The sequence below is a fragment of the Mastacembelus armatus genome, chromosome 21 (assembly GCF_900324485.2).
Source record: "Mastacembelus armatus chromosome 21, fMasArm1.2, whole genome shotgun sequence".
In the NCBI taxonomy this organism is placed as follows: domain Eukaryota; kingdom Metazoa; phylum Chordata; class Actinopteri; order Synbranchiformes; family Mastacembelidae; genus Mastacembelus; species Mastacembelus armatus.
The window spans coordinates 22,185,657-22,202,397 of NC_046653.1; positions in this window are offsets into that span (position 1 = coordinate 22,185,657).

Genomic DNA, 16,741 nt, shown 5'->3' on the forward strand with positions numbered 1-16,741 from the left:
GTGAGAATGTGAGCGTTTATGTGCTTGGCTCTTTCACTGTAGTGTTTGTTATTGGCAGTAGGATGCTGCAGTGTTGTGATACTTTATCACAGTAGTACTTCTTTGTTAGAGCCGTGGTAATACAGTATTACCGGTAGCTACATTTCAGCCCGTACGATCAGTGGCATGTCATGGTTTGTCTGCTTTAAACCAAATATTTTCCTTGTCAGCAGGTGTCACTGTGTTGAATGAGGCTTCTGGTAATTGGGTCTTTTTATGATGCAATTGACTGGAAAGCTTCACTGCTTGAGAAACTCTAATTTTGCTGACAGACTGTGAGCTGCCCTCTGTAAATCCTGGGGCTGATTGCTGAGGTGAAGGCCCCCCCTGTACGCAGCTTCAAAAACAGGGCGCAGATATGTCATTTTAAAATGAGATTAAATAACATCGACTTGTTTTGGAGACTCATCCAGATTAATTAATACATTATTCCAGGCAGAAGGACATTTTATTATGGCATTTAATGTATGTTATACATTATAAACAGACAATACTTCGTTGGATTTAGTCTTTCAATGGATTTGGCTGATAATACAAAAACTATCACAAACTTTTTCTTACACTAAGTGATAACTGACTTCAAAGTCTTGAAGTAATAGTTCTGACTGTACTGAAAAGGTCAAGTTAAATTCCACATCACAAAGTCTTTAATTATAGATTAACAGTTATTATTCTTGGGCTTCATCACTGAAACCATCTCATCATTTAACGGTACCTGACAGCACTTTTCAAAGGTATTTCTTTTGATGCCCCATTTTCATTAGAGCTAAATGTCAACACTCCGGCAAGTTAACTTGACCCGGTGGCCTTTGGGAACACTTTGCTCATAATTTTCAGCCGTATGTGACTCTTTGTGAAATATTAGCATGGCTCTTTCCAAATGATGGTGGTGCATTTCAAGTACAAATATTTCAGTCTGTTCAGCAGCCAGTAATGGCTCCTAGACCTCATGTGTATTTAGGAGAATAGGCAAATTTACATTGTGAAGGTTAATAGAAGGAGGCCACTGTGCCATTTCCTCTGAACGTACAAGCAAAGCCACAGTTAATTTCAGCAGAATAGAAATAACCAAGATACATGAAAGATATAAACCAGTATTGTTACAGATAGAGCAAGAAGAGCAAATCAGATCAATCAGTGAAAAATGACCTCATGAATAGATGCTGACTTGAATGGGACTCATTTCAGATGACCCCTGTGAGATAAGAGATAAGATAATTTGCTCCGGCATTTGTTCTGAACAGATATGGCTGATTTGCACTGGATTAAGAATAAAGAGGCTCACAAGACCCATCTCCCTGTCTGTCCCTTGCAGTGTCACAACCTCTGTGTTCTCCACAGGATCAGCATTTGCATTTGACCCTCAAAACTCTGAAATGTTCCTGCTGGATTCATGGTGGAGACTCGCACCACAGATATGTAATGTCCCTGCAGAACATGCTGCTTTAAACTCTAAGAAAATAATGGGTAATTAATTTTGTACCAGTTTATTATACTGTATAAAATCATCATACTTCTGCACAGTTGCTAGTGACATAAAGACATGAAGTAAAAAATACATTTCCCTCTGAAATGTGAAGTAGACTTCAACAGTCGTGCAACAAAACCTCCTTTATGAAGATGATAATGTTTTAGAGAGATGTAGCTTCAGCTGTGTGTTTGTTTTGGAAGGGGAAGTTAGCGCTGCTCTCGGACTGTATAGTTTTATACTTAGAGTTGTTTTATTTTGTCCACCCCTTTTGTATCGGTGAGGCTAGGCTAAAAAAAGGTGAACTCATCTCCGTACACTGCAGCTAATGCAGTTACTGTTGCCTCTGCCACGATTTCTGCTACCTCTACCACATTTACTTCAGTTACTACCGCTGCTGCTGCTGCAGTCCTGATAATATTTCTAGTAAAGTGCCATCGGTATGGCTTGTTTAGCAGTCAGAACAGAGTGAATAAGAGTCATAAAATCTCAGTAAGAAACCAGCAGCTCTCAGCAGAAAAACACAAATGTTCTTGAGTGCTGTTTTCACATGCTGCACATTTTTATCTGTCTTTGTTTCTGTCTTTGTTTTATCTCCTGTTTGTTCCAAAATGTGAGACCTGGGTGTCTTGGGAGGATGACACTGAGTAAACAAGACTTGTTGTAGCTTGAGAGGAAGGTTTGGAAACAAAAGATAAGGGCTTTCTTAACAAGTTGCATTCTCAAGGAAAGATCAGGTGAACACGAGATTTCATGCTACCACTTTTTTTGTTGCAGGACAAAAACCACAGAGCTATAATTAAAATAAGGGAAGAACGACAGATAAATGACATAATTTTCATCCTAAAGCAACAGTCAAAGGTTGTTTCTTCTAAAATAGTTGAGGAAAAACACACCTATAAGATGAATATATCTGTGCATTTAGTATCACAGAATCTACCCTGATAGAGACCTCCACTGAGCTCACAGACTGCCAGATACTGAGAGCAAACAGCTGGGATAAATAAAATGCGATACCTAAAAGGAACAGAAAGTACAAAGCACACTGACCCTTCCACAGAGATATGATTATTGGGTTATTATAGCGTCTTAAATGACTTTTTGGTGTTGATACAGTCCCAGTGCTTCTGCATTGGCATTTGTTTTTAGTCAGTGGTCTGCACTTTTGCTTTCAGCTCTGTAGATGAACCACATTGACTCAACTACTATAACCATCACATGAATATGGATGTAAGGACCTCTTATGTGTCTTTCTGGCTTTGGACCATAAAGTTTTTCAACAAACCGATAAGCGGGTATGGATAATGGATGGCTGGAGTGTTCCTACAGTCATTTAAATTACAATCATACACTAAAGGTTCCTCTATACACCCACAGCTGTGAGAGGGATGTTCACATACTGTACATGAGCTGGGAGATTACCCCATCTTTTAAATCACAACATTTGGAGATGGCCACAGTGGAAACAATGTGATTGCCCAAGTATGTAAAGTCATTTATGATTTACTTTACAGATAGAAAATTAGACTTTTTTTTTTGTGCCTCTTTTCTGAAAGCTTTTTAAAGCACTGATGTGAAGCACTGCACACCGCGAGCAGGAAATGATATTTTCTCTCTCTACCATCATGATCGAGCCTACTTAAAAACAATTTTCATCCTTTGAATTTCTGATAACTGTCTGGATGGTAAACGGTTTGGAAAATGTGTCCTCTTGATGTCCTCTCAGCTCCTGAGGAGCTGAGCTGCTGACGGAACAGCTGGTTGTCAGAACAGTGACGGTCGCAGGAAGGTCGGAGTCAGCGTGGATTGAGCGGATGGAGCGCATGGTTTTACTGAAGCTTTAATGCCACTGATGTCTTGTGTCTGGCATGAAACTCACAGCTAACATGTGCAAAGAATTGGCTGGTGACATTTTATACTGTATGAGTGTAGAACTGAAGCTGCCTCCCCCCCAAAAAAAGTGTCTGTGTGTGGTTGTTAATACCTGAGAAACAATTTTATGCACAATGGATTGTTTCTAATTGACCAGGAAACACATCTCTATTATTTCACTGCACTGTGTTGTCTAAAAGGCAGGTGCATGTAGTAAATATCACATAAATATGTCTATTGTACATGGAAAAAAACAGATCAAGGAAGATTTAGAACATAATTACTGTTAATTATTTTACTCTGTGGAGACCTTTTTTCCACGATGAGTTAGTGAAACGCGTGTTCAAAAAGAAAATGGGCTGTGCTGTGCTGGAGAGAAAAGCCAGAAAATCTAATTAATCACCCCTGTCTTCCTCCCTTTTTAATTTTCATTGAGTTTCAATTACAAGATGAAAACTTAGTAAAATGATTTACTCACAGTAGCGACACAGGAAGGAGAAGCCAAGGTCATATCCTTTTACCTGTACCTGTAGTCTACTGAACGCTGCGGCGATGCATCTGTTTGTATAACCTGAGTTCACATCCACTGCGCTCATGTTTAAACAACAAAAGCACTTTGGGGGAAGATTAGAGAAAGCTCCTCACTGGTTAAATGCGACTAAATGCATTTTGTCTGAAGCCACTGTGAATGTTTACCATATAAAAGCAGAGCAGGATTTTCCCCAGACCTTAACCATGAGGGTCTAAATGTGACTATAAAAAGGTTAAGAGTCACTACAAGATACTGGAAAACAAAATTGGATATTATGGCAGAAAACAAACTGTATAACCTGAAACTGTTTTAATTAATGTTTTAATTAAACAGTTTTATCCTGTCAGACTCCTAAATGTGAAGTCCAGTTAACTCACGCTCTAACGCAGCAGGGGGGGTTTATGTTTTTCAGTTGAACCAGCTTAAAAAGACTCACAGTGCACAACAGTGGGGAGTTCGGTGTTAAGGAAAATGTTAACCTTTACTGACCCATGGCAGCGGTTGGCTTTATAGTCACTGAAGTCACTGGAGATTTAAGCTTTATTCTTTCACTGGAGCATAAAAGCACTGTTGACCAAAGGAAAATAAATACAAGCTTCATTCCTTTATCCACCAAACAAGCATTTGTCTACTCTTTTGGATTATAATTACAATTTTCTCCGACCAGCCGCCTTGTCCATCAATAAATGTATTACATGTTTATATCAGTGTAAGTTTTCATATATAGCATTGCCATCCTGCAGGCACCAGGGTAATAAAGGGTGTTTTCTTCCACCTGATGGCTTCGGTATTGTGTTGAGACTGATGAACAGAGGAGGATGATCAGCTGCGTCCTGCCCAGGAGGAGCTGATGACCTCTGAGACAACCTCATCTGTTTTCCCCATGAGGGCACACGGTGCAGGAGCTCAGAGCAGGCTGATGCTGAGCTGCTGTTCATGTATCACCGACAAAATCTGCTTACAGTATCCTGTGGCACTCCACACATCACACTGTAAATAAGACTGTGTCGCACCTGTATGATATGGTAGAAAAAAATCTTTGCTGATAAAAAAAAAAAAAAAAAAAAATAGTAATAGAAAAAACCCCCAAAACCCTTGTAGTTAAAGTGTAGGTGGGATTTTATTAAACTCTTGACACCATGAATACTAAGTATGCTCTAAACTGGTTTCATATTCATAGATTACACCTGCTTCTTTGCCTTGAGTGTGTGTGTTTGTGGGAGAAAGAGGAAGAGTGCAGGTTTTCATTTCTCACAAAAAATAACCAGACAACATATAAAAAACGATGGAGCCTGGATAATTTTTTCATAAGAAAAGGCTCATGTTCTGTGAATTTCAGAAGGTGCATTATTCATTACAAACACAGTTTCAAATGGTGATCATTCAGCACAATACTGCTCATAATGCTCATATCCTTAGTAGATCAACCTGACACAACACAGTGAAAAGTACTATGTATCTGTAGTGGTTAATGTTCTGTGGCTGCAATCCAAGGTACGTGCGACACGACCTTTAAAGGTTCATGGATGAGCCAGTTTGGCACGTCTCTGTTCTCAGTCCTCATTTTCTTGCAAAAATGCAGAAAAGCAAGCTCAGCAACCAGCGGAGAAGAATAAAGATGGACGAGGAGAACAGAGAGGTGGAGAGCTCATTAACAGAGAATTGATCAGGTCTGGTTCAAGGCACTAATGCCAATATTCTTCCAAGGCTGATGTCTTCGCTAACACCAAAACAAGTAATCAGTGGCCCTATTACTACAGAAGTCTACATCAGCCCACAAATGATTTTGTTTACAGATAGAAGAATGATAATTATAGTGCATGTGGCAATACGCTGGGCAAGGCTGCAGTCTTTTAATTTATCCACAAAGGGAAAGAATCCATTGGATTCATTTTTCCCTACAAAGTAAAATAGTGAGTCTCTTAATTGCATAGAACACAAATGATGTAGAATAGGCCTTTTAAATATCTGGGTATCCGTTTTTGCTTATACCCTCACAGCAAAAACACAGAGTTTTCAAATTAAGAGTACAGCAACAAATTACAGTCATTTGTATGAGGCTGCTTTTTCAGAGAGAGGCTTTAAATTGTTATATGATTCAGGATGTAATGTGATATATTTCTGCTTTGTGTGTAGCGGTCTGGTTTCTGTGCATGTCTGGTTCCTTCTTGGACACATGTTTCTAGTGGATGATGCATTCACTCTGTTTATAAATAGACAGAATAAAAAGAACATAAGAAGAAAATAAGAAAATAAAGAAAAGAGGGGAAAAAAATCGAGGACCTTACAATAAGTCGGGGGAGATAGGAGTTACACAAAATGAGAAAAAGAATATGAAGAGCCAGTTTATTCATTTCATGATTTTGTTATTGCCAAAATATGGAAGCAAAAATTTGAACTTCAGACAAAGCCCATGGCCAAAATAACAACCTAACAAGATTTTTGTTCACAGTAAAACACAAACACAAATTAAACTGCATATACTCCTATACTATACACAAAAAATGAGGTGGGATGAGAGAGATATGATTTAAAATATAAAGAATTATTAATAATAATTAAAAAATAATAACTGAAATGTAACCCCAGAATCATCATCTCTTTACATTAAACTCCTAACGTCATACATAAAAAGACGAGGCACCTGCAGGTAACTCACTGGTTATAAACAACAGGGAGGAAAAAATGACCAAATGAAACCAAACAAGGAAGAAAATAAAAAAGCTCTCAAAAAAGCAAATTTCTATGATTATGTATTATTTAAAAATGCATAAACTGCACATGACAAATGATAAGCATGATGAAAAAACAAGCAGTAAAATGTATGAGTGCTATCACAAGTTGCTATTATTGTCACATTTACGTCGATCTAGCTGTAGGGATCTGCTGTAATGAAAATAAGCCTTTGACTATGTAAAACTGATTATGGAGCATGCAAAGATGCAGCCTCTCTACGCTGTGGGCTGCACTTATACAACCTCCTGTTTTTATAAAATCTCCATAATATCTATGGCTGATTAAGTCAACAGTCTTCCTGCAGTGCTCATCAACGGAGTTTTACTCACAAAAGGACAATGGACTAAAATCAAGGAGAGACACTTTGCAGTATAAAATGTGACTCTGCTATTTCCAGTCTCAAAGATCACCTGAGTAATAAACTGGATGATATCATTTGTCAAACGACGCTTAACAGATTTATTTATTAATCTGAGGACAAACAGCATTATCGCTCACGGAAAAGCACAAACACTGAGTCAATATTTATAACAGCTTGCTGATTTTTTATTTGTTTGTCATGTGAGTCACCTATAGCCATATGACTCACATGACAAACTGATGAAAAATACAGTAGCTTGCATAACTCATAATAACACAACGTCCCCATATCTCCGCTGTGAAAAATACTGCCGGTGCAGACTGTGTGTGGGCGTGTTTCTATAAGTTCTGGTGAAGAAGTGAAGTTGGAGTAATACATTCATAAGTGTGAAGGTGTACCATGCCAGCACATGTACTCTGGAAAGTTATAATGGCAGACTTTTTCTTTCACCATTTCAATACACTAGTTGCACCTGGTCACCTACATCCTTGGTGTCGGAGCCGCGACAAGGAAAGTACTAACAAGTTCCCCAAATAAACAGTTGGGGGGTAAGTATGTTGTTTGTCCCTGCCCTGTATAGCAACACACAGACACAGTATTTGATGTGATTCCCCCTTTCAGCAGGACTGTGCCATTTGTGCCTTGGAAAACTGTTATAAAACAGTGCTTCTGGTCTCACAAAGGTTTGCTTCAGCTCAGGCACAAGAACAACTTGGTTAGTTTTAGAGAAAGATCAAGGTTTGGTAGAAATAAGTGCTGTGTTGATGGTATGGGGACCTTCATCATCATGCATAGGTAACCGGAAACAAACAACACACAATAAAACCCAGTGTTTCATTGACTCATCCGTCCACCCAGACATCCTCTTCTCACCTTACATCTTCCTTTGCTCCATAGTAATAACAGGGTTTTGCAGTCATGGACGGTGGGGAGGTTTCCTGTGCTGTAGTGGTCTGGACCCACATGTTCTGGGCAACGAGGCTCTGGTGAAGCTGAAATGGGGCCACATAAAATTTTCAAATACAAACTTTACAAATCAAAATATATAAATTGTTATCAATGTTAAATAAGTAATGACGTGAACATATTTGACGTTTTAATGGTGTAAATCTGTGACACATTAAATTAAACACTGGACTTTTTATCAGTGCTGAGCTGTATTTGAGCTGCATTACAATAGGACACGGTTATTAACCCTTGTGTATTTTGCCTGTATTATTTTGCCTTTTAAAACAGGTTTTGTGTATGTGTGACATGTGATGTTCTGTTTAAAAATGTATTAACTCAAATTGCCCCTTGAAGAATGAGTAAAGTCTCTTGAATTGAAATGAACAGACTGCTCTCCTGGGCTGCTGTTATCATTTAAAGACTAAATTATTCATTTGACCCTTGTACGGCAGACTGCCAGCTTTCACTGGGTTAATGATTGCTTTATCCAGCAACAAATAAGCAAATCTGGATACCACTGTGGAGCTGGAATCCAAGAAGCAGCATGTCAATGTGAAAAACACAGATAATCCACAGATGCGAAAAACAATTAGTTAGCGCTCAAAAGGAATGGACGAACATGAGAAATGATCAAAGAGTGAAGCCAAAACACATACAGTGGGACAGGAAAGACTGCGGGGACTTCTTATGGGTTGCAGAGTAACAGATGAAAGAGTCGCTGCAGTTCCAGGCTTCTTCCAGCAGCCAGAGGAGGGTGTCACATTACTCCCTGCAGCAGCTGGGAGAGCACATGTAGCTGAGACTGTGAGCATCAGCCTCAGCAGTCAATCTATTTCCAAAGCCTTGAAGCTCAGACAAAGAAAAGGCTTTGTGAAGTACAAGGCTGTGTGTATGGAAGCGCCATCAGTCTGGTTTGTTGTGTAATGGCTGTTCATACGTCTCTGCCCCAGATGCTTAATATGTTGAAGAATCAAGGTTATTACAGTCACCCACTGAAGGCCAGATTAACTGAGGCTTTAGTGCCCATTTTCCAGGTGAAGATTTGATACAATCTGCCATAAGCACATGGGCATGTCAATTGAGGAGCAAAATATCTGTCTTGTTCTAATGAAAACTGCACTGCAAACTCTATTTGCAGCACCAGTGGCCTTTTGCCAGCAAGAAATCAGGACCCACGAATACTTCATCTCAGAAACACTCTGAGAATGAATAAAAACCAGTGAATGCTGGGATTAAGCTGTTTCAGAGCATTTAAGGACAATAATGAACTCATCATCGCCCAGTTTATGTGGTGGCCTAATGTCTGCTCAGCATACAGCGATATTACTTTTAACTCCGCAGTTATGAACTCCAAGATATCTGCATTGTATTACAAGACATTACAGGAAATATCAGGTATTTTTCTCATTAAATGCCAAGTTTGTTCAGTCAGTCAAAACCATGTAACTCCAGATCTGGTGATTTTTAACGTTTCTGATGATCTGAAATGTTCCTTTAAGTGCTGAGAAAATTCTCCTGCATCTTAAGTGAAATAAAATGTAGGCATTGCCCCAAATGATGCATTAAGCTGCCCACACTGATATAAAATAATTAAAATTACTGCAGCCCTAAGCAACTATAGCATTAGCGTTCAAAATATACATTAACGCAGCAGTAAAATTACTCCAAAAACATAATAAATTCAAGTGAAACATTGATAGGGATAATTCTTCTGCATGATTAGGACTTTAACATTTGGTACTTTTAATCAGATTTTAAATTCTTATTGTATTAATGCTTTTCTTTGCATATGTAAGATAATACATGCAATACATTTCAATGCTTGCCCAAATTGAATCAAACCAAATGCTACTTTCACAGTTTTACACTTTGCTATTGCTGCTTGTATTTAAGCCGAATATTTCTTCTGCCACTAGCAGAGTAGCAGCATCGACATCATCAGAATGTAATGAGAATAATTAGATATTTGGTGCGGCTGCTCAAAGCATTTCAGTCATTATGTCTGTAAAATCCTGCATCTGGTTAGCAGGATTTACCAGTCGCTGTTTGATTCATCTTCTTATTTGCTGTGTTTCATATAATGCTACTTTATGCCATTAGGTGCAATTCTAATAAAATGAGATTAATAATACAACTAACTGTGTCTCCCATCTAGCTGCTTTGACTGCAGTGTCCTGGTACTGTGCACGCTCGCTCACTGTCACAGTGTCACAGGTTCAGGGAGAACAGAGTCGCTGTTAAATCCTGACCAGACACCCTCGGTTCTGTGCTCAAGCTAAATAATAATGTCCCCAAAATAAAAAATGTTACTGTTCTCCAGCCCTTTTGATTACGCTCATTACCGTGCCCTCCTTTGAAAGGTAATTCTAAATTTTACAACCAAAAAGTGGAAAGGGATATACAGTAAGAGGTACCAGACCACAGGTACAAACATGGTACAGGTATAAGTCTGTTGTTTTTTGGACCAATAAAGAGAAGATGAAGCCTTTAGTCAGACCTTTAGTTTGGAAAACACTTTACAGCCACATGTCTAAACTGATTCTGTGTCAGAGTTTATAAAGGCGCTGAAATATGAGCTTCCATTGCTTCAAAGAATAAAGAGACTAAAGTAGAGTTACCAAGGTCGAAGTGTCCAACAGGTGGGACGTTGTCCTTTAAAGCGCTAATGTTGTGATTCAGATTTGTGCTTTTGTCACTGTGAGTCTAACTGTCTGCTGTGAAACATGATTTCCCACATATTTCCAAAGAGCTAATATCACACAATCTGTCCTCTGCCATAGTTAAGCAGATCATAGCAGTGACCTGCTGTCCAGCAAGTGTGCAGTCTCTCTGTGGTGCTGTTAAATAACAACAAGATGGACAGAGACTGAGGAGCAGGAGTTCACAGGCTTCAGAGGAGCCCACAGCACAAACATCATGTATCATCATCATTATTTTGAAGGGCTGAGGATCAGTGCAGGCAGGGCAGTTATATCGCATCACAAGTGACTTGATAACACAACAACAGAGACGGGTCATCACAGGGGGGAATACTGAATACGCTACACTGTGTCAGTGGTTACACAGCTGGGAGCTACAACCTGCAAAATAGGAAACATGGAAAAATGGATTAAAGACCAGTTCATCTGATTTATGTACATGAATAAAACACAATTAGGCTAAGGTCAGTGGTCACCTTGCTTAAATTAAGGATGTCAAGGATCCTTGCTTTTCTTCTCATTTGCATGGGTCACATGTCCCACTTATCTGCTCTGATTTAATTGGTCAGTGACACCAAAACTTTGCATGTCAAGATATTTCCTTATTATATACCTGCCTAAGTAGACATGGCCTGAAGTGTGTGTACTGAGGTCGGCTGCTGTTGTGGTTAAGTGGAGCACATTGACATACAATTCATAGCTGTTTTTGTTTATAGTAATAATTAACTCTACATACTTACTATTAGGAGACCACAGATTAATAAATATTATTTATTATTATTATTATTCTTAATTAATGTTCACTGGCAATGTATTTGATTTGTTTTCCCAACAACTAAAACATGATGAATATTCTTTGTAACTACATGTAAATATTTACAGAATAATTTAAATTTAAAGAATAATAAAATAAAATCTCCACTGACTTTAGACTTAAGACACAACATATCTGATTAAATACTGAACTACATAATTTTGTTTCACAAATGATATCCAACGTGTTTTTGTTGCCTAAACCTGATCCTGCCTTAAACCATGATCCCTGAGGTCATTGTCTTAAATCCATCTTGCACCAAAACGCAGTTAGTCCTTGATTAGAAGAGATTACCACTAAACATAATCTAGACACCAACTGCATTAAAACTAAAATATATTTGGCAAAACAAAAATAAATAAATTCATTCGTAAATAAATAAAAATAAACAGGGTTGCTTTCATTGACTGTGTTGGCATCTTTCCTTTGCTATTTGACCATTTCACTTTACAAATATTATGATGCAGGGTGTAGCCAAATATTTATATTTTTTCTGTTTTTCTGTTTACTTGACTGGAATCACTGGTGATTTTAATGGGGATTTTCAAAAACCAAGCCGCTACTGCAGCTGCTCAAAATGCTCTTCATATAAAAATGTATCACAGTGAATATCACTTTCATTTGTTCAGTAAATAAAAGATCAAATTATAGCAATCATATCCTGGAACATTCCTGGTCACTGTGGTTTATCTGCATATCATATTCATCAAGGTCTTTATTGTCACTTGAGACAACATCAAAATATTGCTGTCGGTGGTCACACCTTAATGATCCGAGTGCTTTCTGAAGGCCTTTGTAGCTCACTGCTCATCCATCAGCATTCACCATTACACTGTGACAGCACTGCAGTAATGGTGTAGCATTTCTGTTTTGAAGGTCACTTACCAGTTTAAAGTGACAGGGGAAAGCGAGGTTTCTGTGTGTCATTCAGGGCCAATACCAGTTTGACATCTGCTTCCCTTGACGTTCAATCACTGTGATTTTCTGTTTCCCACTCAGGCTCTGTGATTCTATTGCTCAGCTCCGCTCAGGCAGGTGGGAAGTAATGAATGTGGTTCAGGCTCAGACAGGTAAAAAATGATGAATGGCAACAATCACACTTGACCATCAGTGGAGTCTGCACAAAGCAGCAACACAAAGAAAATGATTGCCACAGAAGTTCTGTCAAAGAGTAATTCCTTTATCATCATTAAAGTGTTTATAATTGGTTCCATGATGACAAAGGTCTGCCAAGGTCAACAACAAACAACTAAAGAAGTATAGTGTTTATGTTGGAGGACTCGTTGACAGGACATAAGAAAACTGTGCTGTCCAGAGAACATTAAACACATCATGTGAGCATTTCCCTGACAATGCCTCTGGTAATTACAGCAAAGGTATTAGAACAATTTTATATGCAACTGCTAATTTGACAGCCTGCTAATTTGACAGCCTAATAAAACCCGAAGAGAAGAAAAGCCATTTGGTCAAAATCAAAATCAGTTCGAATCAAAATTGTTTATTCTTTTAGTAGCATAAATATTATAAATTTTCCCAGAAATGTTCATGCCAATCTGCCACTGACCCTAATGTACATCTTTGTTTTGTGAGCCCTCATGGAAAATTGCCTTTGGTTTGGTAAGTATTTTATTGATACAGCTCAGTGGTGAAAAGTAACTCCAAACTTAGTAGAAAAGTACTATTTAAATGTATATTTGTTTGTTTATTTTAAATGTATATATTAATATTATTAATTATCCAAATATTAAATACTTAAATACTATGTAAACCTATTTATATTTTTGCTCCACCACAATTCATAGGAAAATACTGCATTAATTAAATAAATCACATCAGTTTAATAACCTTGGAAACTAGTTATTTTGATTAATGCTAGAAAACATAATCAATGCAGCCCACCACCAACCCTCCAAGCTAATGGCTAATAAGCTAAAAGCTAATGAAGTAATGAACTGAAAATATTTATACTTTTGGTGCTTTTAAGTGTATTTCAGGTCAACACTTTAGGACTTTCACTTTTGACACTGTTCCCATTTTTCACGATGGCGGTACCACCAGCAAAGATGATAGTTTGTTCATCGGGGGGAAGGTCAACAAGTCACCAAAATCCTAGGATTTAACTCTTCGGGGGCCACAATTCACTGCAAATGACAACCTGCTTAGTGCTGGTCGAGGTATCTTCCAGCCCTGGCAAAAAATCAGCATGATTTTTTCTGATATTTGAAGCTACCAACATGCAAATTTGTCTTCTAAAGCTCCAAGCATTACTGCAGATTGCAGAGCCCTCAAGGAGCTTTGGAACCTCTTGAAAAAGCGCAATCTCAGAAAGCAAAGTGTGATTATCTTGTCCAGTTACTGTTTAAAATTCCACAGTGTGGTCTCTCGATCCATGCTTGCAGCAAGAGAACTGGCAGGACTCAGCTGGTCATGCAAGGCAACGTTTTACTTCCAAGGCTATTTTTCCTACATTTCACACAGTTTGGCTCAGTTTTACTGGTATTGGTACTTTTAGCAACAAAGTGTGACTGTTTTAAAGCTCCTCCTTGCACAGTCATTTAACAGATAGATACTGAAAGTTATCGATGCGTTCTTCTATATAAAGGTTCCCTACAGCACTGCAGAACAAAGAATGCAGTGTGGCCTGAGCAGCCACATTTACAGGAAGATCCACAAATGATGGATTTAACTCATAGTCAGGGAGAATTACAGTCTGGCTTTTTATGTAAACCACAGAAATTTGGACCTTAGGTGTGTGTGACAGAGAAGAGTGCATATTCTGTATGTGAATGTGAATCTGAGAATTACTGTATAGCAGCTCTTAATTTCTATTAAAAATACATTGTAAAGCAATTCATGAGGTAAGGAAGAGTGGTGCAAATTGCCAATTACTGTGAAAGATCCAATCGAAAAATCTCACAAATGGTGCCTTTGAGGGGGCTTAGTGTCTCACTCAGGGAAGCTGAGTTCCCAGATTTAACACTGAGCCTGAGGATACATGCAAATCCTAACTGTCATTTATGAGTCTGGCACACTATAATCAATACTGAATAAATTACAAATTAAGGCTCCAATTAATCAGAATATCTGTGGACTCCAGATACTGTAGCACAGAAGAGCACTATTCACATGTGTATGAACGTGCTGATACAAATGTGATCATCTTGTCACTCAGCAGATGCTGATTGGGAGCCCAGAGTGTGATATGAGTGTGGGTGCACGTGTGATGTGTGATGTCAGTTTTCTTCCTGGACAGATGTTAGCCCAGCTGTTTGCTAAAATTAAGTTGAAATAACATGTTGTTGTCAGAAAACATACAATTTTTCTCGTAGTGCAAATCTAGAAAGCAATTTCTTCTTTCAAACACTTAGAAATAATGTGTTTATACTGCTAATTTACTGAATGGTCATAGCAACTAAGTCATGATTACATCTTTAATTGGAACTGTTTTTGCACTCAAAGCTCTCAGCTAAGGCTAAATAGATTGATGGGTAAATGCAAACAATAAAGATGTGAAGAAAGTAGCATGAAGCATGAGACAGAACTGCCTTTAATCATAATCCAGGCACTTTTGTTGTTAAAGTAATATATACAAATAATGCAAAGTTCAAAACTGGGTAAACATGGTTAAAGATAGATGGTCAGTATGACAAAGAGATGCAAAAAAAGACAGCCCTTATCCTTTTAGAGGATTTTCAATTAGGCACATAGCTGGATGCATACATCATAAGACCCCAGGTGAAGCTTGTTGCCATGTGCCATGAGTCATGGTTGCCATGTGCTTGTTGGGTGAAGTTTGATCCTTTTGTGCTGCATCATTCAGGTGAATTAGCTGTGAGTGAAGGCCTTCATCTCCAGCAGCAGCAAATTGTAAGTATCTCTACTTTTTACTTTTGCTCCATGAAGTATAAATTTGTGCTTGTTAGCAATGATATTGGCAAGTCACATGTAAGTCTAGTTGATTTTAGACCAGCTTGTTTCTGGATTTGGTTGTGTTTGCTGTATCTGTGGGCTGTTTCTAGATTTGGTTGTGTTTGCTGTATCTGTGGGCTGTTTCTGGATTTGGTTGTGTTTTCTGTATCTGTGGGCCGTTTCTGGATTTGGTTGTGTTTTCTGTATCTGTGGGCCGTTTCTGGATTTGGTTGTGTTTTCTGTATCTGTGGGCTGTTTCTGGATTTGGTTGTGTTTGCTGTATCTGTGGGCTGTTTCTGGATTTGGTTGTGTTTGCTGTATCGGAGGGCTGTTTCTGGATTTGGTTGTGTTTTCTGTATCTGTGGGCCGTTTCTGGATTTGGTTGTGTTTGCTGTATCTGTGGGCCGTTTCTGGATTTGGTTGTGTTTGCTGTATCTGTGGGCCGTTTCTGGATTTGGTTGTGTTTGCTGTATCTGTGGGCCGTTTCTGGATTTGGTTGTGTTTGCTGTATCTGTGGGCCGTTTCTGGATTTGGTTGTGTTTGCTGTATCTGTGGGCCGTTTCTGGATTTGGTTGTGTTTGCTGTATCTGTCGGCCGTTTCTGGATTTGGTTGTGTTTGCTGTATCTGAGGGCCGTTTCTGGATTTGGTTGTGTTTTCTGTATCTGAGGGCTGTTTCTGGATTTGGTTGTGTTTGCTGTGTCTGTGGGCTGTTTCTAGATTTGGTTGTGTTTTCTGTATCTGTGGGCTGTTTCTGGATTTGGTTGTGTTTGCTGTATCTGAGGGCCGTTTCTGGATTTGGTTGTGTTTTCTGTATCTGTGGGCTGTTTCTGGATTTGGTTGTGTTTGCTGTATCTGTGGGCTGTTTCTGGATTTGGTTGTGTTTGCTGTATCTGTGGGCTGTTTCTGGATTTGGTTGTGTTTGCTGTATCTGTGGGCTGTTTCTGGATTTGGTTGTGTTTGCTGTATCTGTGGGCTCTTTCTGGATTTTGTTGTGTTTTCTGTATCTGTGGGCTGTTTCGTGAGTTACAGTGCACTGAGCTGTTAGGACCATTGTACTTTAAAGCACTTTGCTTTTTCGTTGATATCTAAACAGGCAGAAACAAACACAATTTCATGCCAAAATGAGCAACAAAGCTGCACTGTGGCATCTAATCTACATAAACACAACCTCACTTACCGTACTCCACTCATTCCCTTGTTGGATATGGTGGGTACCCAAGCAGGCTTGTTTGGAGCCAGGAAATTACCAAATAAGCATAAGAGTACAAGGCAAATGTGTTTGTGCTGCAGCTGACAATATATTGGCATAAAAATAGGCCCCAAAGTGTTTGAGTGTTACTTAAATTTGTACATCTGTTTCTT